Genomic DNA, 24,098 nt, shown 5'->3' with positions numbered 1-24,098 from the left:
ACAATCTGCTGAGTGTGTCGCAGATTTGTGATAAGGAGTATACTATTCACTTCACGAAGAATGAGGCGATCGTGATGAAGCCTGGTTTTCAGATACCAGACGAGTGGATAGTGATGAAAGCTCCACGTGATACAAATACGTATGTGATGGATATGAGGTCTACTGAAATGGCCACGGGAGAATCATGCTTAATGACGAAAGCAAGCGAATCAGAATCCGAACTATGGCACAGAAGGATGGGGCACATTCATCTTCGGAAGATGAACCACATTGTCAAAAATGGGCTTGTGATGGGCGTTCCCTTGAAAAATTTTAACTTTGAAGACAAATGTATAGCATGCAAGAAGGGAAAGCAACACAAGAAATCCCATCTCACCAAGAAGGTCAACTCAATTGCCAGTACTCTAGAACTGCTTCACATGGATCTCTTCGGTCCTGTGAATGTACAAAGTCTAGGAGGTACTTCTTACTGCTTGGTGATCACTGATGACTACTCGCGATATTCGTGGGTATATTTTCTGAAATCGAAAGATGAGACGGCTCAAATGGTGAAGAATTTGATTACTAAAGTTGAGAACGTCATGAGTAAAACAGTTAAGTTCATCAGAAGTGACAATGGTACGGAGTTCAAGAACTTTGAAATGGAGATCTTCTGTCTTCAGAAAGGAATTGAACATCAATACAGCGCTCCGTATACTCTGCAACAGAATGGGGTGGCTGAAAGGAAGAACCGAACTTTAATTGAAGGAGCCAGGACTATGCTGGCAGATTCGAAGCTTCCTGTGATGTTCTGGGCTGAAGCGGTTGCTACAGCCTGCTATGTTCTGAATAGGGTGTTAACCGTTAAGAGACTTGGTAAAACTTGCTACGAGCTTATGCATGGAAGGAAGCCCAACTTGAGTGGTCTTGAACCATTCGGGTCCCCTTGTTCGATCTTGAAGAAAAATTCTAAATTTGGGGAAGTAGCCGATGAAGGAATATTAGTCGGTTATGTTGTTGGTACTCCCAACAGACGGGTCTTCAATACTTCGACTTGCAAGGTGGAGGTGGTGTGTAACACTGACATCACAAGTTACCAACCGCCAAAACCTAGCAATGGACCTGCTGAGCTTTTCGACTATGTTAAGCTTTTTAAGTCGTTTAACGTACCGGATTTGGAGATTTCTGAAGAAGAAGAAAGAGCTGCGACGAAGATGATACTCGATGAGGAAGAAAACCTATTACAAAGACAACTGATTGATAAATGTCAACCTTCCTCATCAAACACTATCGATACCCCTGCTGCCTCAACTGAAGAAGAATTTATCAATCCTTTTCACTTTCAGCATGAAACAACCATTGATGAGATCTCTTCTAATTTGGAAGATAATTTGCATGTCGGTTCTGTTCCGACCACGAGAATTCATAAAGATCACCATTTGGATAATGTGATTGGTGATGTGTCCTCAGGTGTACAAACGAGAAGTAGCTTGAATGAACATACCTGTGTTTATACAAGCATTAAGGAGACAGGAATAATCGATGAATGCCTGTATACCTGTTTTATAAGCCAAGTTGAACCGAAGAATTATCAAATGGCTTTAAAGGACAGCTCGTGGGTCGAAGCCATGCAAGAAGAGTTGGCTCAATTCGAGAAGATGGAAGTTTGGACTTTGGTTGAAAAACCAAAGAATGTGCATGCGATAGGCACAAAATGGGTGTTCAAGTGCAAGAGAGATGATAAGGGGATCATTATAAGAAACAAGGAGAGGCTTGTCATGAAAGGTTTTAATCAACAAGAGGGGATTGATTATAACGAAGTGTTTGCTCCTGTCGCCAGGTTGGAAGCCATAAGATTGTTTTTGGCGTTTGCTGCTCATGAAAAGATGAAGGTGTTTCAGCTAGATGTGAAGAGTGCGTTTTTTAAATGGGAAAGTTGATGAGGTTGTGTATGTTGAGCAACCTCCGGGTTTTCCTGACCCAGACTATCCAGATCACGTGTACAAGTTGAGCAAGGCATTGTATGGATTACATCAGGCACCTCGTGCCTGGTATGCAACTTTATCGGATTACTTGCTCGAGAATGGTTTTGAAAGAGGGAAAATTGATAGCACGTTGTTCTTCAAAAGAGATGGAAGCGACATCCTGCTGGTACAAGTCTACGTGGACGACATTATATTTGCTGCATCAAAAGTCTCCATGTGTCAGGAGTTTGAAGCCGTCATGAAGAAAAGGTTTGAAATGAGTGCTATGGGTGAACTAACTTTCTTTCTAGGATTGCAGGTTGATCAGAGGAAGGACGGGATGTTCATTCATCAAACGAAGTATGTTCATGATGTGCTCAAGCGCTTCAAGATGGAGGACAGTTCTCCATATGATACTCCAATCTGCGTCAATCACAAATTGGGTGCTGAAGTAGACGGTGATGCAGATGTGGACCCAACTCAATATCGGGCGATAATAGGTTCTTTAATGTACTTAACTGCATCTAGGCCTGATATAATGTTTGCTGTTTGTCTTTGTGCACGTTTTCAGGCAAATCCAAAAGAATCTCATTTGAAAGGTGCAAAGAGGATACTGCGGTATCTCAAGGGCAAGCCGAAGCTGGGGTTGTGGTACCCGAGAGGAGGAGACTTGGAGCTGGTCGCTTACACAGACTCTGATTATGGAGGGTGCAATCAGAGTCGGAAGTCAACAACTGGAGGATGTCAGTTTCTTGGTGGCAGATTGGTGTCATGGCAATGCAAGAAGCAGACTTCAGTCGCAATCTCAACCTGTGAGGCAGAATACATGGCTGCATCCAACTGCTGCTCTCAGGTTCTTTGGATACAACAACAGCTGCGCGACTATGGTCTGAATTTCTTACTTACTCCTATTTGCATTGATAACACAGCTGCTATCTCAGTAACTAACAATCCCGTGAAACATAGTAAAACTAAACACATTGACATACGTCATCATTTCATACGGGATTGTGCTGAGAAGAAACTGATAATTCTTGAAAAGGTGGATACGCTTGATAATTTCGCTGATTTATACACTAAAGCGTTTGACAAATCCAGATTTCAAAACCTTATTGAACTGAATGGGATGATCAATCCCGAGTAACCATGCTTTTCTTGTGATATTTAAAAAAAAAAAAAAAAAAAAACGTCACTAATCGCTTAAAATTATGTCGGTTACATTAGTTTGAAGGACTTGTCTTCGGATATGTTTTGGTCCTCATTCTCTACTTGTAGATTTTGAGGATAGCCATTAACCAGATTACTGATAGTGACCGGGGCGGTTTATGATGAGTTTTTCGTTCTTTCGCTTAAAATTAGTCGATCATATTTAGTTAGAATGACACATACTAGTATGTGGTCGGTCCAGTTGATCCTTTGGATCTTCGGGATAGCCGTTTACCTGAAGACTTTGTTTTGATCGGGGCGATTTTTTGTTTAAATTTTGAAAGAAGAGAAGGGAAATGAAATTATTTTTCAAGTCTGTTACTTCGTAAGAAGTTCGTTAGCTATGTTAAACGGAAAATTGATTCAACCTTGGAAAATGATGGTATACTAATTCTGTGTGCTTAGCTAGTGAAGTTATTAGGCTTAAAAGGCTTTAGGACAGCCATTGTATGTCATGGTAACTTTTTATGGTGCGTAAAAGTAGATGTGATACAAACTAAATTTACTTGATTTTATGTGGAAACTCCTTAAGAGTTTTGCGTGTCTTCATGTATATCTTTCCGAATGATAGGCAGAAAAGCGATTACCCAGTCATACACGAGCCCATGTGTGTTCTGATTCCCGTGAAGATAGCGTTTCAAGATACTGTAGTGATCCAGATACGGGACTTGCAGTTAATTTCTACCTTGAAGTCTTGTTTGTTAAAAAGTATATATATATATATATATATATATATATATATATATATATATATATATATATATATATATATATGAATTTGAAGTTATGGAAACATTATTAGAGATGACGAAATATCAAGACTTCTCAATCCTAGAGTAAGAAGAAGAACGGGAACCAGAAGAAGAGTTCTTACATGTTTAATCAGACACTATGGGTCGAACTCAATTCGGGGTGACTAGGGGAAAACCAAATACGCTTTGAGGATAGATAGGAGGCATCAATATTTCTGAGTTGTTGCCCACTTAAATTTTAAGGATTAATTGAACCTAACTCGTATCACAGAAACGATGAAAACCATCTTAAGTATATTACCTGCTTACAGCCTGTCTCTATATGTCATAATACAGCTAAACACGGATCTATGTGACAGTCACGTAGTTAGTATGATTCATGTTCGGATCTTTTCTAAAAACGTAGCAGTCCCTATCGAGACTGAAATTTGATCCCTTATACTTTAAATTTTTTACGTTTTTGTACTTAGATAGTTTTATGATTTTTTAATTGGTTACTTAGAATTGATCATGTCATTTATTTCTTCTAGGAAAGTTTTATAACTTAATTGGAAAATTGTTAAAATTATAAGGTTTGATTTTGTAAATATATAGGCGATGTTGTTAAACAGGCGAAGTTGTGGTTAACTTCGCCTAGGCGAAGTTATCCGTAACTTCACCTGAATAACTCCGCCCATATATAAGGATAATAAACAGTCATTCTGTTCATTATTTTCAGCGAACATATCCACAGTTAAATCATTCTCGGCGAACTTATACTAAACCTTCGTGTTATCTTGTTCTTCGATTTCAAAACGATCTAAAGGTTGTTAGGGTTCGTTTATCACATGTTTATGTTCTTAGATTAAGCTAAGGTTGTTTCGACAACCGGATTATTAACCTCGAACCATCGGTTTTGAAACCGATTTTCATAACCTATGTTTTTACGTGGTGAACACCATACTGATCGTCAACATGTCCTTAAAACTTGTGTTTACGAGTGCTTAAACGTCTAAAACTAGCCGAATCATCACCTGCACGTTGTTCCATGAATCTCACTGTCGCCGATTCAGATTCAGGCGAAGTTAGGGTTTAGGCGAAGTTATCCGTAACTTCGCCTGGAGCCTAAGTTCGCCTGAGGCGAAGTTATCCGTAACTTCGCCCGAAGCTTAACTTCGCCAAAGATCAATTTTACTTAGTGTTAATTAGACGAACTTAAAGCTGAAGCGAAGTTGTTCCCAACTTCGCCTCAACTTTAACTTCGCCTATACAGAGTTTATCACAACTTCGCTCATGGTAACAAAGCGAACTTGTGCTATGTCTTTGTGTCGTTCTAACTTGGTTACTTTGTTGCAGATATGGCTGCGATAGCGGGTGCTGGTGGTGCAGGAGGCGATGATGGTGACAATCAGAGACAGTTTTTCCCGGGTCACAATATGTACATCACTCTTGACCCGGAGGCGAGCGGTGTGGACGACTACCGCGAAATTATCACTTTCCTCTTGCGCTCGAGGATTTTTCATGCCATCACCAACACACTGCCGATATCTCTACCGAACATCGAAGACTTCTGGGAGACGGTAGAATATGATTGCCGTGTTGAGCCCCCGGTGATGAGAGCTACGGTGAACAATCAACAGGTTCAGTTCAACTCTGAACAGATCCGGGTGGCGCTACGGTTCGGAGACGAGACTCGAGACGATCCTACAGAGTTCGTAGCTCCTTTTCGTGATGGAGCATTTCTTCGAATGGGCTACTCTGGTCCATTAGGAGACACCCAGAGGAGGAAGGGTTTCCTTCTAGACCAGTGGCGCTTCCTCATGCAGGTTATGATCGTGTGCATGTCGGGGAGGAAGGCGGGCACAGACGGTATGGGTGCGACCATGCAGTCTGCCATGACTGCACTGACCTATAACAAGCGTTATAGTTTCAGTCAAATGGTCTTTTACGAGCTTGATAGACAAAGACGGGCGATGTCTCGGGAGCGGTTCATCATGTACCCACTTTTTTTTACAAATGATATTGAACCATGTGGCTCCGAGTCTACCTCAGAGACGCCCGATCAGATACGTGGAATTGGTGAGCAAACGTATCTTTGCTCAATGCCGCACGTCAAGTGCGAGGAGCAATCCTGAACGTCGTCCCAGGTATACTCCTCTATTTGGGTTTTTAATCAACCCAGAGTATGTTCCTGCTGGTGGGGACGAGTTCAGAGATCCTCAACCGCAACAGGCAAGAGCAACTCAAGCTGTTCCTGCTCCTGCTGTGCCTGTTGTATCAACTGCTGAGGATATAGACCTTGACGCGGCTTTTGGAGGTCAAGGCTACTTTGACATGGATCAAGTGGAAGAGGTGCAAGTCTCAGCTGCACAGGGTTCGGGTGTGAGTATGACTAGAGCAGCTACGTCGATAGCTGACTCCGATTTGGATGAGATTATGAATGAGGGGAGACGTTTGATGGTGTCTCGAGAAAGAACGATTGGGAAGAGGAAGAGAACGGAAGATGATGATGAGTCGGAAGAAGAAGAAGACATATATAAGCTGATTAGAAGATCTAGACGAGAGAGGACAGGTGCTGGCATGGGAGCTGGAGAGACTTCAAGGACTGTACGATTTGCTCTGGCCGCACTGTCTGGTATGTCCATTGTTCCTTCTTCTATACAGGTGACGAGTACAAGTGTTGCGGATGTTCCCGTGGTGGCTACATCAACGGCTGGCATTCCATCCACCACTACCATCCAGACGTCGACTCCGGAGATCGTGTCTCTACCACCGCCAACGCTTACTCAATCGGTGGTAGCTGCTCGTTTTGTGGAGTCAACGGTCGTCACTGCTGCAGGGTTATCAGGTATGATACCACCTGCGGTTACGCCTGCTTCTGGAGTCTCGCCTTCGCCTATGTCAGATTCAGAAAGAATAGCTTCACTAGAGCGGATCGTGGCAGAACAGTCGAAGACTATTCAAAGCCTAGTGGAAGCAAATCAACTACAGGCATCCCTCCTGGTTGAGCACGGGAAGATTATAGATGCCTTGAAGGAGTTCTTGGCATCTCAGGGGGAGATGAGCTGTAAGGGCGACGAGCTCAGAACGAAGAAGAGAAACGACCGAGACGATGATCCCAATGCATCGAAAGATGCAGGTGGTGAGCTGCCAAGAACTTCTGAAGCTCTTGGTACTTCCACAGCTGAGGGGGAGTCTACTGACGTGGCTGGTGGTTCTGGTGATGATGTGGTGTTAGTTGAGGATGACGTTATTGATGCGCTGAAAGGGCTGGACGATGACATGTTCAGTGACGATGTACTGTTTGATGAAGATGTGCTACCGAGTGACATGTTTGAGAAGATCGGTGAGCAGATAGAGATTGAAGATGGAATAGAAGAGGGGGAGATAGTAGAAGAAAACGTTGAACACGAGATCCCTGAGGTTGAGAAAGCAGATGTGAGTGCTGAGATGGATGAGACTGAGTGGGAGGAGCAGCCTAGGTGGAAGGAAGGCTGTGCTCATTGGTTTATTAAGACCAAGAAGCCTGCTGTTCCAGCCATGTTCAAGAAAAGTTATAACATCAAAGGCTATGCTGAGTCGAAGAAGGGAATCATCTGTTGGATTTATGATGAACAGATCAAGTTGTTTGTGGTGAAGCGTTATGATGTCATACAATACTTCAAGAGAATGTTGAGATCTCTCAATATGTTGCCGGAATGTGAGGTAAAAGATTTGGGCAGGTTGGGCTTGATAAACAGAAGTGACAACAATATGGCAAGAATGATTGAGAAGATTGTGTGGAAAGAAGGAATAAAAGAAAAGAAGTTTGAATTATTAAAGCCATAGAAGGGAAAGCTCGTGGAGGATACAGAGAGGGGATTGAGAGCAGATGGCAAGCCATGGATGGTGATGAAGTACAAGCCGATCCGATGCATCAAGGAGGTTCCAATGAAGAATATGCCTCAAGATGTGTTGAAGAATCAGAAATGGTGGTACGTTGATTGCCAGACTGCTGAAGCCGTGATGGAAGACGAAGATGAACAAGAAGTGCTGAGGGTGTATGACCCGATGCATCTTGTTAACTTATCAAAAGCTGATTTGCAAGTGTTGAACGAAAAGAAGATATTCTATATTCCTGCTTGGAAGGATGAAGTAAGGAAATATCAGCGAGTAGTCACGGTGTGTGTGAGAGAAGGAGTGCACGCATGAAGATACAGGATTACGAGACAAGAGCTGAAAGATCAAGATATGAAGCTGCTGCCAAGGGGGAGTCTGTTGGTGCATAGATGTCAGTAGTTCATATGTCTAAAGTCTGTAATCGAGTCTGTAATATTGTTTATGTAATTGTTTGTATAGAAGCGAAGTTGTTGACAAGTTCGCTTAGGCGAACTTGTTAACCAAGCGAAGTTGTTGACAAGTTCGCCTAGGCGAACTTGTTGAACGAGCGAAGTTAAGGACAACTTCGCCTGAGGCGAAGTTGTCGTGTATTTAAGTAGTTTACTGTTTACTGTTTACGGTTAATCAGTTGGTCAGTTAGTGTTTTGGTTGATCGAGTTCAGTTTACGTGAGTCTATTGACGTGAGTCTGTAAGTAACACGGTTCGAGTTATCAATATAACGTGAGTTTTGTTCGTATCGTGTGTACGTGTGTTTGTGTGATTATGCCCTTTCAACTCCTCACCAACGAGCGATTGTTGTTCAAAAGCTTGGGTGTGTTTTCCGGCGCACCCTTTTCTCATTGCCTACTCGTACCCATTCCCGGAGTTCACTCAAAGCTTTTTACTCTGACCGGTATAAGCTACATCTAGGCTAATTCGATGCTTTGAAGGGCATTGTATATGGTAGAAAGAATCATAAAAAAAGAAGATATTGAGTTCGAACTTTCAGAACTTCCGTACTTGGATCCCCGCGATTTATCTTAAAATCCAAACCTCGCCAGCCAGTCCCTATCTATATGACCACCCAAAATGGCTCATTCTAGAAAAACTCAATTCTTCTTCGTTAAGAGAGACTCCATTCCTGGTGAGGTTAATCTACCCTTAAGGTAGATCAGGAAGGGTAGAATCCTGGATCCTCTGATAAGTTGTTGAGGATAAATTCTCCTTCTTCTGATAGATTTCCTCTTATTTTTTCAGTGTATAACTTTGCGCTGCTTGCTGAGTTCCCAGGTGTGAGATAAAGGGTGAAGAAGTTTTTAGCTTTAGATCCTAAAATTAGAACATTCAAGGCCAAAACTACAGAAGCTTCTCAAGAATCATTTTCAGAATCCACATCAAGCGAAATATCAAGTAAGGTAAATTAATGTTTTATAGTAAGTAAAAATAATAGGAGACTTATCTTTTTCATGTGTTTTGCAGGTGCTCAAAAGTCTAGACAATCCGTATCTCAGTTCTCACTGAAGGATATTGACTGCTTTATTGTGAAGAAAGAAACTCCTAAGGCCACTCCTCTTCATGAACCACGACCAGTAACTACCCGGGCGAAATCTGGAGCCTCCAGGAGGAAGAAAACTGCTGAGCCTTAAGATCCCTTTGAAGCTGGGAAGAACATTCTCACCACGGTAAGGATCCTTGTAACTATCTATCTTTTCCTATGGATCCAGTATTCTCTTTGGGATACTTCATCTTGAACTCACTTCATTTTTACATGTAGGCCATAGATTCTGCCAGGAACTATCATGACAAGATTGTCAAGGACCTCGAAAACACACTTTCTGGGATGGGGGTTATGGCCGCCGCAAGGGCAATACCATCTTTGCCGATGAAGGATAAGAAGTAGGTTGAGGATCAAGTATCCACAACGGAAGCCCAAATGTAAGAAGAGGTGAATCGTGCTACCAATGAGTCTAAGATATGAGCTGCTAAGTCTGTGCCAGGTGAGGATCAAGATGGCGACAAAGGCTGATGATCGTTCATTTGATAAATCAGCATGAGACGTGGCCAAGTGGAAGTAGGCTCTGGTGGCTCATGGAGGTGGCGAGGATGAGGCTGGTGAGAGTACCGACATAGTGGCTGGAGGAAATGAAGCTGAGGGGACCGAGGCGGGAAAAGGTGTTGCAGCAGAGGAGGAAGCTGCGAAGGTGGGCGATGAAGGATGTTAATACTAGGCCTGAGCCCACTTTTTATTTGTTTGTGTTTTGAATATTTGGTGGCTTGTAAAAAGACAACAGATAATGTCACACCCCAACCTACGGCGGAAATGCCGGGGCGCGAACTGATTGTCACAGCTCTCAAGGTACTGTCATGCAATATTTAAATAACAACATCTATTAGTTGAATTCAATTATCAAATAAATCAAAATACAAACAAGTACATAATTTATACAACAATACAAATTTTATACTTCTTGATTAAAATATTCTTCTAACTAAAGTCTTCACTAAGTCTTCACCAACCTGCATATGCGTATAAAATAGAATTTATAAACAACACATGTTGAGTGAGCAACACCCCAGTTTAAGTATACATATAGTATAATATAAAAATAAGTATTTGCAACAAGTCATATGAAAATAACAAATTAACCAAATGAGCAAGTATAACTGAGATGTCGAGAAGCACAAAGGCTAACGACTGGCGTATGATCATACTAGACTGAGATTATGTTAGACCTCTCCGAATGCGAAAGCATACAAAGCAAATAAGCACATAAACAAGTAAGGTATAAGTTGTTAACACATAAGACAAAGTTGCAGTTTTAAGTATAAGTATATAATGAGAAATATATTTACGCATATGTCCCCAAAACGTGGAAAACAAGTAAAATAGGGGAATGTGGTACTCACCTCGACAGACAAACAAAAGACGATTTCGATAAAGAGAAGACGAGGAACGCCACACGCAAACGTTAAAGCCTAAAAGAAACGAGAGTGATGGATACGCTTAAGTAAAGTACAAGATTTACTATGACGACTAGATAAACAATAATAAGTTAATATTATAATAATATAATATCATATATAAGATAAAATAATTAGTTTGTTTAATAAAATATATATCTTGAAAAATATTACTTTTAATTTTTATAAATATAAGTGTGTGTATATATATAGTTTACTTGATTTTTATATTTATACAAATATTAGTTTTTAAGTTATTATATACATATTGGCTTATATGTATATACAAGAAAACGAAAGTTAAACGAGTATTAAAAAGTCGATTTTTAGAATATACTGATAAATATTATACTTATAGTTTAAATTACTAAACATATTAATATACAAGCTTAAATGAATAATAATGATAATAATAAAACACCAAAAACGGGTCTGGAGGGAGTCAAACTCGTGCCCTCCAGCCCAAACACGCAATAACACGCACACAACACAACCATCTGATCTGCGCTGATGGTTGGTTATTGTGTCAGAAAAACTCGCTTAGTACAATAGCCCAAAATACCCCTAAACTCTAAGAACCCTAGTTTCTGCAATACATTAATTCATTAGTCGTTTGTTTGATTGATGTTAAGGTTATTGACGAGCAGATCAAAACGAGAAAAACCATATAATGAATTACCTTACACGTTGTTAATACGATGGTAAATCAACCGACGAGCAGACAGCAAGAAACTGGATCAAAACGAGCATTTGTAGGTTGTATTAACGTAATAGATTATAGGGCTTTTGTTCGCGAGTGTTGTAGGATGCCTCATGCAGGTTTATTTGAATTAATACGAACGATTTCTTGTGTAATAAATCTAGTTTAGGTTCGGCTAAGCGAATTTGGAAATACGAATCATAATTTATGGATTTAACAATATTAAAGTGTCGGTAGGATCGATTATAGAATGTATAACAATATGCATTGACTAATTTCCATATAGATTATGAAGATTAAGGTCCAAGTAACTGATTATTGAATTCGGGTACAAGATATGAATGTGGTATCGGGTCTGGGTGTAGGATATCCATATTAGTAATATGGGTTAACGGTGTTGGTGCATGATGTCAGTAGTTCAGTGTCTAGTGTCTGTAATCGAGTCGTTTGGATTTGAGTTTGTATGTAAGCGAAGTTGCTAACAAGTTCGCTGATATAGGCGAACTTGTTAGTCAAGCGAAGTTAGGGACAACTTCGCCTGAACATACCAGGCGAAGTTGTCGTGTCTATATAAGCATTTGTATACGGCTTATTAGTTACAACAGAAGTTATTAAGTGTTTCAGTTTTCGTGTATTCGAGTCAGAGAGAGTCTGTATTAGTGATCATTGTATCACGTGTTAACGGTTGAAATACAACGTGTGTTTGGTTATCGTATCGTGTGTCAGCTCGTATTGTTTTCTATACTCGTAACGTCTTACGTAGGGATTCCGCACCTGCGTAGTACGCGATATCTCGTGTAGATCCGGCTGGGAACCTACAATTGGTATCAGAGCATTTGCTCGATTGTGTGGTTCGGGATTATCACGCGGGTATAGAAATCGTTCCGTTCGACTATTCGCGGGACGAGTTTTCTGAGCTTTTGTGCTATACTCTCCTCCTACAAGCTTAAACAACCCATAACACCTTCACAAACCTCGAAAAACCCAGAAATCTAATCTGCAGAAACTTCGTGTTCATCAGGCGAAGTTGCCGTCACTGTTAGTAGGGTTTCGGCGAAGATATAAGGTTAAGCGAAGTTATGCACAACTTCGCCTACCTCTTCAAGTTCGCTTACCTCAAGCGAAGTTACCCACAACTTCGCCTACCTCCCAAGTTCGCTCAACTTAAGCGAAGTTATTCTCAAGTTCGCCAATCCAGCGAATTTAAGAAAGTGAGCGAAGTTACAAATTCACGCGAAGTTAAGTCTTAAGCGAAGTTATCCACAACTTCGCCTACAGTGCTGTTTGAAAATAAAATTTTTGATTTTCGGATTTCTTTGAGTTTTGAGAGAGATGTCTTCGATAAACATTACTGAACTAGTAAAGAAGGAAGTAGAAGCTGGTTCGGCTACAAAGGCACCTAAGATGCTTAAGAAAACTGATTATGTAGCGTGGAAAGATCGTTTTGAACAATATGTCAAGTATCAAGATGCCAAGATGTGGGTGTGCATACAAGATGGTTACATTCCACCTACTGCTGAGTATGAAGGTCGTGATCAGATCAAAAAATACAAAGAGATGGAAGAAGAGGAGAAGAAAATGTATGAGGCAGAAAGCAAAGCTCATGCAGCAATTACAATGGCTCTTCCACAAGAGATACTTCACACCTTCTGAAAGTATAAAACTGCTAGAGAGCTTTGGGAAGCACTTGAGAACCGGTTTGAGGGCAATGTGGGAATTCGTGCCTCGAAAATTAAACTTCTAAAAACCCAATTCTCGGTCTTTAAGTATCTGAAAAATGAATCACTTGATGATATCATCACTAGATATTATCATCTGATGACTGAACTCATCAACTATTCAATTGCTTACAAAGAAGATGAGATAGTTGAAAAGCTTCTTGATGCTCTCCCACCGAAATGGGAGATGTATACTGTGTTGATGAGAGAAGATAAAGACTTTGCTGACTATGACCTGGAGACAGCAGTTAACAAGTTAAGAACGTTTGAACTGAACATGGTACGAAAGGAGACACCTACCGATCAGGTTCAAGATCCGGGTATGTATGGTGCAAAGATTAACTCAGGATCAAGTTCGAAAACGGAATCATCTGCTTATTACTCTAAGGGAGAGTCAGGCGCGAGCTCAACACATGAAGGACATGTATCTCTCAACATGAACGGTGATGTGTGCTATGTAGCTGGAGGGTCAAATGCTTCTCAACCTCAAGCGACCAAGAGTAGTTATTCCCCAAGTGTTTCAAACAACAACTACTCGAAGATGCCCATGAGTGTCAAATCTGCTGAACAGCAGTTTGCTCTCTATGCATCTTTTATTGCTTCGTATGAGAACTACATTCTGGGTAAGATCGTTGATCCTGCAGTTTTGGATGAAGACTATGACCAGATCGATGCTGATGATCTGGAGGAGATGGATCTGCAGTGGCAGATGGCTATGATTGTCAGAAGGGTGAAGAGGTTCATGAAGAAGACTGGCAGGAAGTTTGTCGGAGAGAGGCCAGGGTTTGATAAGTCGAAGGTTCGCTGCTACAACTGTCAGTAGAATGGCCACTTTGCAAAAGAGTGCAAAAATGAACGTGTAGAACGCAGTCAGAACAGATCTACACAGCAAAGTGGTAGTGGTAATGACTATAGAGCCATGATTTCCAGACAGAACGAGGAGTACAACTGGAATCTGCATGTTGAAGAAGTATTTGAACAGGCCAACTTGGCAAACATCGAAAATGCAGATAGTGAGAAGAAGGGAACTGGCGAAAATGAAGCATACATGGCAGATGTAGCAGACCAGCTCTCCGAGGTATGTACCGAACTCCCTTGTACTAAGTGTGAACAACTGTCTGAACAACTGACAACTCTAACTGATCAGTTTGTTAGTTTGGATGCGCAATATAAAACTTTAAAAGAAGATCATCATTTCACTGAAGCTAGAGAAAATAGTTACAAAGTAAAAATTAAAGCTAGTGAAACAGATATTAAAAGTCTTAAAGCAAAGCTTGCTGAAAAAATTAAAGTGATTGATCTTAGCTATGAGGTTCTAGAAGAAAAAACCAAACTAATAGCTGAAAGGGAAAAACAGATAGCTGATCACCAGGTAAAAGTGGTGGAACTTAACAGGAAACTGGAGCAATTCAGAAATTCCTCCGCTATACTTGATCACCTCGTTAGTGATCAAGGTTCCCCAAAAAGGGGAGGAATTGGTTATCATAAAGTTCCACCAACTTTCAATCATAATTACACTTATGACCCTAGTAATCAGAAATCTGTCGATGTTGACTATGGTCAGACAGTTCCGGTTAAAGTAACGATTAAAGAACCAGAATTTAGTAAGCCTGTTGCAAGTGTTAAGATTTCTGCTCCGAGTCCTGTCTCATCTAACTCGGACAAGTCTTCTGAGTCGAGTGAGACAAAACAAGAGGAAGTGTTACCAAAAAGTGGAGAAAAAAATAAAACACCTGAAAAGAGGTCTCCACTAAACCCGTATGTCCCACCATATGTGAGACAAACAGGCAGTAATACAGCCTCAACATCTAAGACAACTTTTGATAAGAAAGTTGAAAACAGGTGTTGTTTTAGATGTAATCAACAAGGACATCTTGTTGCTGATTGCCCTCTGAAGCAGAAATTCAGAGGTGTGAGGCCTTCGAGAACTGATAATAGAACTAACGATAATGTTAAAACTGAAAACCCATCAAAATTCAGAAATTGGTCTAATTCAGGTTTTCAAAGAAAAGGATCTCAGTTTTTCACTGCTAACAACCAAACCATAACTAATAATTCATTTAATTCAAGATGGTTTGGATGGCCTCATAGACAATCCACAAGAAGGTATCCTGTTAGGACTCACAGAAATTATTATGATACTAACTTTGGACAGCCAAGGTACGGAATGTATCGACCCAAGACCAATAGGTCTTGGGTCCCCAGATTTTATTCATCTGCTTTAATCGTGCAGGAACAGTTGAACAGGGCTGCCAACAATCAATGGGTTGTGGATAGCGGCTGTTCCGGCACATGACGGGTAACAAGAATTTGTTACACGACTTGAAACCTGTTCAAGGAGGAAGGGTGAGTTTCGCAGGAGAGAGCGGTGGAAGAATTACAGGAATAGGGACGGTGTCGAATGGAAAGATGACTTTGGAGAAAGTAAACTTTGTTGAAGAACTGAAGCACAATCTGCTGAGTGTTTCGCAGATTTGTGACAAAGACTACACCGTACATTTTACAAAGAATGAAGCGATTGTGTTGCATCCTGGTTTTAAGATACCAGAGGATTGGATTGTTATGAAGGCTCCAAGAGTGAAGAATACGTATATCATGGATATGAGATCGACTGAGATGGCCACAGAAGAATCGTGTCTTCTGTCAAAAGCGACTGAATCGGAGTCCGAGTTGTGGCATAGGAGAATGGGGCACATTCATCTTCGGAAAATGAACTACCTTGTCAAAAATGGGCTTGTGCTGGGTGTTCCCTTGAAGAATTTCAACTTTGAAGACAAATGTTTATCATGCAAAAAGGGAAAGCAACACAAGAAATCCCATCTCACCAAGAAGGTCAATTCAATTGTTAGTACCCTAGAATTACTTCACATGGATCTCTTCGGTCCCGTGAATGTAAGAAGTCTAGGAGGAACGTCTTATTGCTTGGTGGTCACTGATGATTACTCACGATATTCCTGGGTATATTTCCTGAAGTCAAAGGATGAAACAGTGCAGATGGTAAAGAATTTGATTACCAAGGTGGAGAATATCATGGGGAAACGGGTTAAATTCATCAGGAGTGACAATGGAACTGAGTTCAAGAACTATGAGATGGAGATCTTCTGCTTACAGAAGGAGATAGAACACCAATACAGCGCACCGTATACTCCGCAACAAAATGGAGTGGCTGAGAGGAAGAACAGAACCTTAATTGAAGGAGCCAGAACGATGCTGGCTGATTCGAAACTTCCCGTGGTGTTCTGGGCTGAAGCTGTTGCAACAGCCTGTTATATCCTTAATAGAGTGTTAACTGTTAAAAGATTAAATAAAACCTGTTATGAACTTATGCATGGGAGAAAGCCCAACTTGAGTGGTCTTGAACCATTCGGGTCCCCATGTTCGATATTAAAGACCAATTCTAAATTTGGTGAAGTAGCCAACGAAGGAATCTTAGTCGGATACGTTGTTGGGACTCCCAACAGACGGGTCTTTAATACATCGAACAGCAAGGTTGAGGTGGTGTGTAACACTGATATTACAAGTTACAAATCACCAAAACCAAGCTCGGGACCCGCTGGGGTTTTCGACTATGATAGACTCTTTAAATCTTTTAACATGCCTTATTTGGATTTTGCAGAAGTTGAGGAAAGAATTGCTACGAAGATGATATGCGATGAGGAAGACACTTTGGTGCAATGACCACAGTATGATGAATGTCAGCCTTCCTCGTCAAATGCTGTCAATACCCCTGCTGCCTCTACTGAAGAGGAATTCATCAATCCGTTTCACTCTCAACATTAATCACCCATTGATGAGCTATCTTCGAACTTGGAAGATAATCTGAATGTCAGCTCGGTTCCGACTACGAGAATTCACAAAGATCATCCTTTGGAGAATGTGATAGGTGATCTGTCCGCCGGTGTACAAACAAGACAAAGCTTGAATGAGCACACCTGTGTTTACACAAGCATTAAAGAATCAGGCATAATCAATGAGTGCTTGTACACCTGCTTTATCAGCCAGATTGAACCAAAGAATTATCAAATGGCTCTTAAGGACAGCTCGTGGGTCGAAGCCATGCAAGAAGAGTTAGCTCAGTTTAAGAAAATGGAGGTATGGAACTTGGTTGCAAAACCAAGGAATGTGCATGCGATAGGCACGAAATGGGTCTTCAAATGTAAGAGAGATGAGAAAGGGATTATTATCAGGAACAAGGCGAGGCTGGTCGTTAAAGGCTTTAATCAACAAGAGGGGATTGATTACAATGAGGTGTTTGCTCCTGTAGCAAGATTGGAAGCCATTCGTTTGTTTTTGGCATTTGCTGCTCATAAGGAGATGAAGGTCTTTCAGTTGGATGTGAAGAGTGCGTTTCTAAACGGTAAAGTCGATGAGGTTGTGTATGTTGAGCAACCTCCGGGTTTTCCTGACCTTGACTTTCCCGATCACGTGTACAAGCTAAGTAAAGCGCTGTATGGACTACATCAGGCACCTCGTGCCTGGTATTCAACCTTATCAGATTACTTGCTTGAGAATGAGTTTGAAAGAGGTAAAATTGATAGCACATTGTTCTTCAAGAGAAAGGGTAGCGACTTTCTGCTGGTGCAAGTCTACGTGGATGACATTATCTTTGCTGCATCAAAGGTCGCCATGTGTCAGGAGTTTGAGGCCGTCATGAAGAAGAGATTTGAAATGAGTGCTATGGGTGAGCTAACCTTCTTTTTAGGATTGCAGGTTGATCAGAGGAAAGATGGGATGTTCATTCATCAGACGAAGTATGTACATGAGGGGCAAGTGTCAGTAAACTCAAATGGGGATGTTTGCTTTGTTGCGGGTGGATCAAGTGGTACTCAACAGACAGCAAGCAAGATTAGTGGATCTTCAAGTTCCTCAAGTAATAATTACTCTAAGATGCCAATGAGCGTCAAATCTGCTGAAGAGCAGTTTGGCCTCTATGCTTCATTTATTGCTTCATATGAAAACTATATTCAAGGAAAGGTGGTTGATCCAGCGATGCTAGATGAAGACTATGACCAGATCGATGCTGATGATCTGGAGGAAATGGATTTACAATGGCAGATGGCCATGATAGTGAGGAGAGTGAAGAAGTTTATGAGAAAGACGGGGAGAAAGTTTGTTGGTGGCAGGCCAGGGTTCGACAAGTCTAAGGTGAGGTGCTATAACTGTCAACAAAACGGGCACTTTGCCAAAGATTGCAGAAACGAGCGAGTTGAACGTGGTCAGGGCCGGTCTACACAGCACACTGGGAGTAGTAAAGAAGTCAATGCCATGCTGTCCAGAGAAGCAGGTGAATACAACTGGAACCTGCATTTGAATGAAACTAGTGAACAGGCAAATATGGCTAAGGTTGAGAATGAAGAATGTGAGAAGATTAACGTAGAAAAGAAAGCTACTGGTAAGGAAAAAGCTTTCATGGCAGATAACAATGATCAACGCTCCGAGGTAAGTTCTAAATCTATTTGTACTAAATGTGAGAATTTGTCTGAGCAACTTGCTACCATAACTGATCAGTATGTTCGTTTAGATGCTGAATTTAAAACTCTTAAAGAAGATCATCACTTTATGAAAGCAAGAGAAAACAGTTACAAAGTTAAAATAAAAGCGTGTGAAAAAGATGTTAAAAGCTTAAAAATTAAACTTGCTGAAAAAATTGAAGTAATTGATCTAAGTTATGAGGTTTTAGAAGAAAAGACTAAACTGATTGCTGAACGAGAAAAGCAGATTGCTGACCACTAGGTGAAAGTGGTGGAACTGAACCGAAAACTTGAACAGTCAGAAATTCCTCAGCTATCCTTGATCACCTTGTCAGTGATCAAGGTACCTCTACAAAGAGGGGAGGAATTGGTTATCACGAGGTTCCACCACCTTATAACCACAACTACACTTTTAACCCTAGTGTACAGAAATCTGTTGATTTTGAAGTTCCTCAGACAGTTCCAATCAAAGTTACAAGTAAAGAACCAAGTGTTAGTAGTGGCGAAACGAGTTCGCCTGATTCAAGTGTGAAAATTTCTGTTACGAGTCCAGTCTCATCGGATTCGGATAAGTTGTCCGAATCGGGTAAGACAAAAGAAAAGGTAGTGTTACCCACTGGTGGAGAAAAAGATAAAACTTATAAAAAGAGTACTCCACTCAACCCGTACGTCCCACCTTATGTGAGACGAACGGCCGGTAACACTGCCTCGACATCAAAAACAACTTTTGAAAAGAAAATGGAGTATAGGTGTTGTTTTAGGTGTAATAAGTTAGGACATCTTGTTGCAGATTGCCCTCTGACGCCGAAATTCAGAGGTGTGAGGCCTATTAAAACTGAGCATAAGCCTAATGGTAATTTTAATACTGCTAAAAATGAAAACCCTTCAAAGTTCCGAAATGTAACAAATTCAGGTTTTCACATAAACAAACCTCAGTTTAACAATGCTAAAAACCAAACCACAAGATATAATACTTTCAATGTACATAGGTTTGGAAGGCCTCACACTCAATTTCCAAGGAGATTTCCTAATTGGACTGACAGGAATTATCCAAATGCTAACTTTGGAAAGCAGAAGTACGGGATGTATAGATCCAAGACCAATTGGTCTTGGGTCCCTAGATTCTAATCCTTTGCTTTATTGTGCAGGAACAGTTGAACAGGGCTGCCCACAGTCTTTGGATTGTAGATAGCGGCTGTTCCCGGCACATGACAGGTAACAAATACTTGTTGCACGACTTAAAACCTGTTCAAGGAGCGAGAGTTAGCTTTGCTGGTGAAAGTGGAGGAAGAATTACTGGAAAAGGAACGGTGTCCAATGGGAAAATAACTCTTGAGAATGTGAACTTTGTAGAAGAGTTGAAGCACAATCTGCTGAGTGTGTCGCAGATTTGTGATAAGGAGTACACTGTTCATTTCACGAAGAATGAGGCGATCGTGTTGAAGCCTGGTTTTCAGATACCAGACGAGTGGATAGTGACGAAAGCTCCACGTGATACAAACACTTATGTGATGGATATGAGGTCTACTGAAATGGCTACGGGAGAATCATGTTTAATGACGAAAGCAAGCGAATCGGAATCTAAATTGTGGCACAGGAGGATGGGGCACATTCATCTTCGGAAGATGAACCACATTGTCAGGAATGGACTTGTGATGGGCGTTCCCTTGAAAAGTTTTAACTTTGAAGACAAATGTATTGCATGCAAGAAGGGAAAGCAACACAAGAAATCCCATCTCACCAAGCAGGTCAACTCAATTGCCAGTACTCTAGAACTGCTTCACATGGATCTCTTCGGTCCCGTGAATGTAAAAAGTCTAAGAGGTACTTCTTACTGCTTGGTGATCACTGATGACTACTCGCGATATTCGTGGGTATATTTTCTGAAATCGAAAGATGAGACGGCTCAAATGGTGAAGAATTTGATTACGAAAGTTGAGAACGTCATGAGTAAAACAGTTAAGTTCATCAGAAGTGACAATGGAACGGAGTTCAAGAATTTTGAAATGGAGATCTTCTGTCTTCAGAAAGGAATTGAACATCAATACAGCGCTCCGTATACTCCGCAACAGAATGGAGTGGCTGAAAGGAAGAACCGAACTTTAATTGAAGGAGCCAGAACTATGCTGGCAGATTCGAAGCTTCCTGTGATGTTCTGGGCTGAAGCAGTTGCTACAACCTGCTATGTTCTGAATAGAGTGTTAACCGTTAAGAGACTTGGTAAAACGTGTTACGAGCTTATGCATGGGAGGAAGCCCAACTTGAGTGGTCTTGAACCATTCGGGTCCCCTTGTTCGATCTTGAAGACAAACTCTAAATTTGGCGAAGTAGCCGATGAAGGAATCTTAGTCGGTTATGTTGTTGGTACACCCAACAGACGTGTCTTCAATACTTCAACCTGCAAGGTGGAGGTGGTGTGTAACACTGACATCACAAGTTACCAACCACCAAAACCAAGCAATGGACCTGCTGAGCTTTTCGACTATGTTAAGCTTTTTAAGTCGTTTAAAGTACCGGATTTGGAAATTTCTGAAGAAGAAGAAAGAGCTGCGACGAAGATGATACTCGATGAGGAAGAAAATTTATTGCAAAGACAGCTGATTGAAAAATGTCAACCTTCCTCATCAAACACTATCGGTACCCCTGCTGCCTCTGCTGAAGAAGAATTTATCAATCCTTTTCACTCTCAGCATGAAACAACCATTGATGAGATCTCTTCTAATTTGGAAGATAATTTGCATGTCGGTTCTGTTCCGACCACGAGAATTCATAAAGATCACCCTTTGGATAATGTGATTGGTGATGTGTCCTCAGGTGTACAAACGAGAAGTAGCTTGAATGAACATACCTGTGTTTATACAAGCATTAAGGAGACAGGAATAATCAATGAATGCCTGTATAACTGCTTTATAAGCCAGATTGAACTGAAGAATTATCAAATGGCTTTAAAGGACAGCTCGTGGGTCGAAGCCATGCAAGAAGAGTTGGCTCAATTCGAGAAGATGGAAGTTTGGACTTTGGTTGAAAAACCAAAGAATGTGCATGCGATAGGCACAAAATGGGTGTTTAAGTGCAAGAGAGATGATAAGGGGATTATTATAAGAAACAAGGCGAGGCTAGTCGTTAAAGGTTTTAATCAACAAGAGGGGATTGATTATAACGAAGTGTTCGCTCCTGTCGCCAGGTTGGAAGCCATAAGATTGTTTTTAGCGTTTGCTGCTTATGAAAAGATGAAGGTGTTTCAGCTAGATGTGAAGAGTGCGTTTTTGAATGGGAAAGTTGACGAGGTTGTGTATGTTGAGCAACCTCCGGGTTTTCCTGACCCAGACTTTCCAGATCACATGTACAGGTTGAGCAAGGCGTTGTATGGATTACATCAGGCACCTCGTGCCTGGTATGCAACTTTATCGGATTACTTGCTCGAGAATGGTTTTGAAAGAGGGAAAATTGATAGCACGTTGTTCTTCAAAAGAGATGGAAGCGACTTCCTGCTGGTACAAGTCTACGTGGATGACATTATATTTGCTGCATCAAAAGTCTCCATGTGTCAGGAGTTTGAAGCCGTTATGAAGAAAAGGTTTGAAATGAGTGCTATGGGTGAACTAACTTTCTTTCTAGGATTGCAGGTTGATCAGAAGAAGGACGGGATGTTCATTCATCAGACGAAGTATGTTCATGATGTGCTCAAGCGCTTCAAGATGGAGGACAGTTCTCCATATGATACTCCAATCTGCGTCAATCACAAATTGGGTGCTGAAGTAGACGGTGATGCAGATGTGGACCCAACTCAATATCGGGCAATAATAGGTTCTTTAATGTACTTAACTGCATCTAGGCCTGATATAATGTTTGCTGTTTGTCTTTGTGCACGTTTTCAGGCAAATCCAAAAGAATCTCATTTGAAAGGTGCAAAGAGGATACTGCGGTATCTCAAGGGAAAGCCGAAGCTGGGGTTGTGGTACCCGAGAGGAGGAGACTTGGAGCTGGTCGCTTACACAGATTCTGATTATGGAGGGTGCAATCAGAGTCGGAAGTCAACAACTGGAGGATGTCAGTTTCTTGGTGGCAGATTGGTGTCGTGGCAATGCAAGAAGCAGACTTCAGTCGCAATTTCAACCTGTGAGGCAGAATACATGGCAGCATCCAACTGCTGCTCTCAGGTTCTTTGGATACAACAACAGTTGCGCGACTATGGCCTGAATTTCTTACTTACTCCTATTTGCATTGATAACACAGCTGCTATCTCAGTAACTAACAATCCCGTGAAACATAGTAAAACTAAACACATTGACATACGTCATCATTTCATACGGGATTGTGCTGAAAAGAAACTGATAATTCTTGAAAAGGTGGATACGCTTGATAATTTCGTTGATTTATATACTTAAGCGTTTGACAAATCCAGATTTCAAAACCTTATTGAACTGAATGGGATGATCAATCCCGAGTAACCATGCTTTTCTTGTAATATTTCATTTAAAAAAAAAAAAAAAAAAAAAAACGTCACTAATCGCTTAAAAATATGTCGGTTACATCAGTTTGAAGGACTTGTCTTCGGATATGTTTTGGTCCTCATTTTCTACTTGTAGATTTTGAGGATAGCCATTAACCAGATTACTGATAGTGATCGGGGAGGTTTATGATAGGTTTTTCATTCTTTCGCTTAAAATTAGTCGATCATACTTAGTTAGAAGGACACATACTAGTATGTGGTCGGTCCAGCTGATCCATTGGATCTTCGGGATAGCCGTTTACCTGAAGACTTTGTTTTGGTCGGGGCGATTAATGTTAAAATTTTGAAAGAAAAGGGAAATGAAATTATTTTTCAAGTCTGTTACTTCGTAAGAAGTTCGTTAGCTATGTTTAACAGAAAATTGATCCAACCTTGGAAAATGATAGTATACTGATTCTGTGTGCTTAACTAGTGAAGTTATTAGGCTTAAAAGGCTTTAGGACAATCATTGTATGTCATGGTAACTTTTTATGGTGCGTAAAAGTAGACGTGATACACACTAAATCTACTTGATTTTATGTGGAAACTCCTTAAGAGTTTTGCATGTCTGCATATATATCTTTCCGAATGATAGGCAGAAAAGCGATTACCCGGTCATACACGAGCCCATGTGTGTTCTGATTCCCGTGATGATAGCGTCTCAAGATACTGCAGTGATCCAGATTCGGGACTTGCAGTTAATTACTACTTTAAAGTCTATGTTTATTTAAAAAAAAAAAAATATTTGGAGTTATTGAAACATATTAGTGATGATAAAATCAAGGCTTCTCAATCTTAGAGTAAGAAGAAGAACGGGAAACAGATGAAGAGTACTTACAACTTAATCAGACACTATGGGTCGAAGTCAATTCGGGGTGACTTGGGGAAAGCCAAATACGCTTTGAGAATAGATAGGAGGCATCAATATTTCTGAGTTGTTGCCCACTTAAACTTTGAGGCTTAATTGAATATAACTCGTATCACAGAAACGATGAAAACCACTTTAAGTTATACCTA

This window comes from Bidens hawaiensis, unplaced genomic scaffold (genome assembly GCF_021521415.1).
Source record: "Bidens hawaiensis isolate Kalapana, Puna unplaced genomic scaffold, B.hawaiensis_p1.1 tig00011541_1, whole genome shotgun sequence".
Classification (NCBI taxonomy): domain Eukaryota; kingdom Viridiplantae; phylum Streptophyta; class Magnoliopsida; order Asterales; family Asteraceae; genus Bidens; species Bidens hawaiensis.
This window is presented reverse-complemented; position numbering follows the sequence as displayed.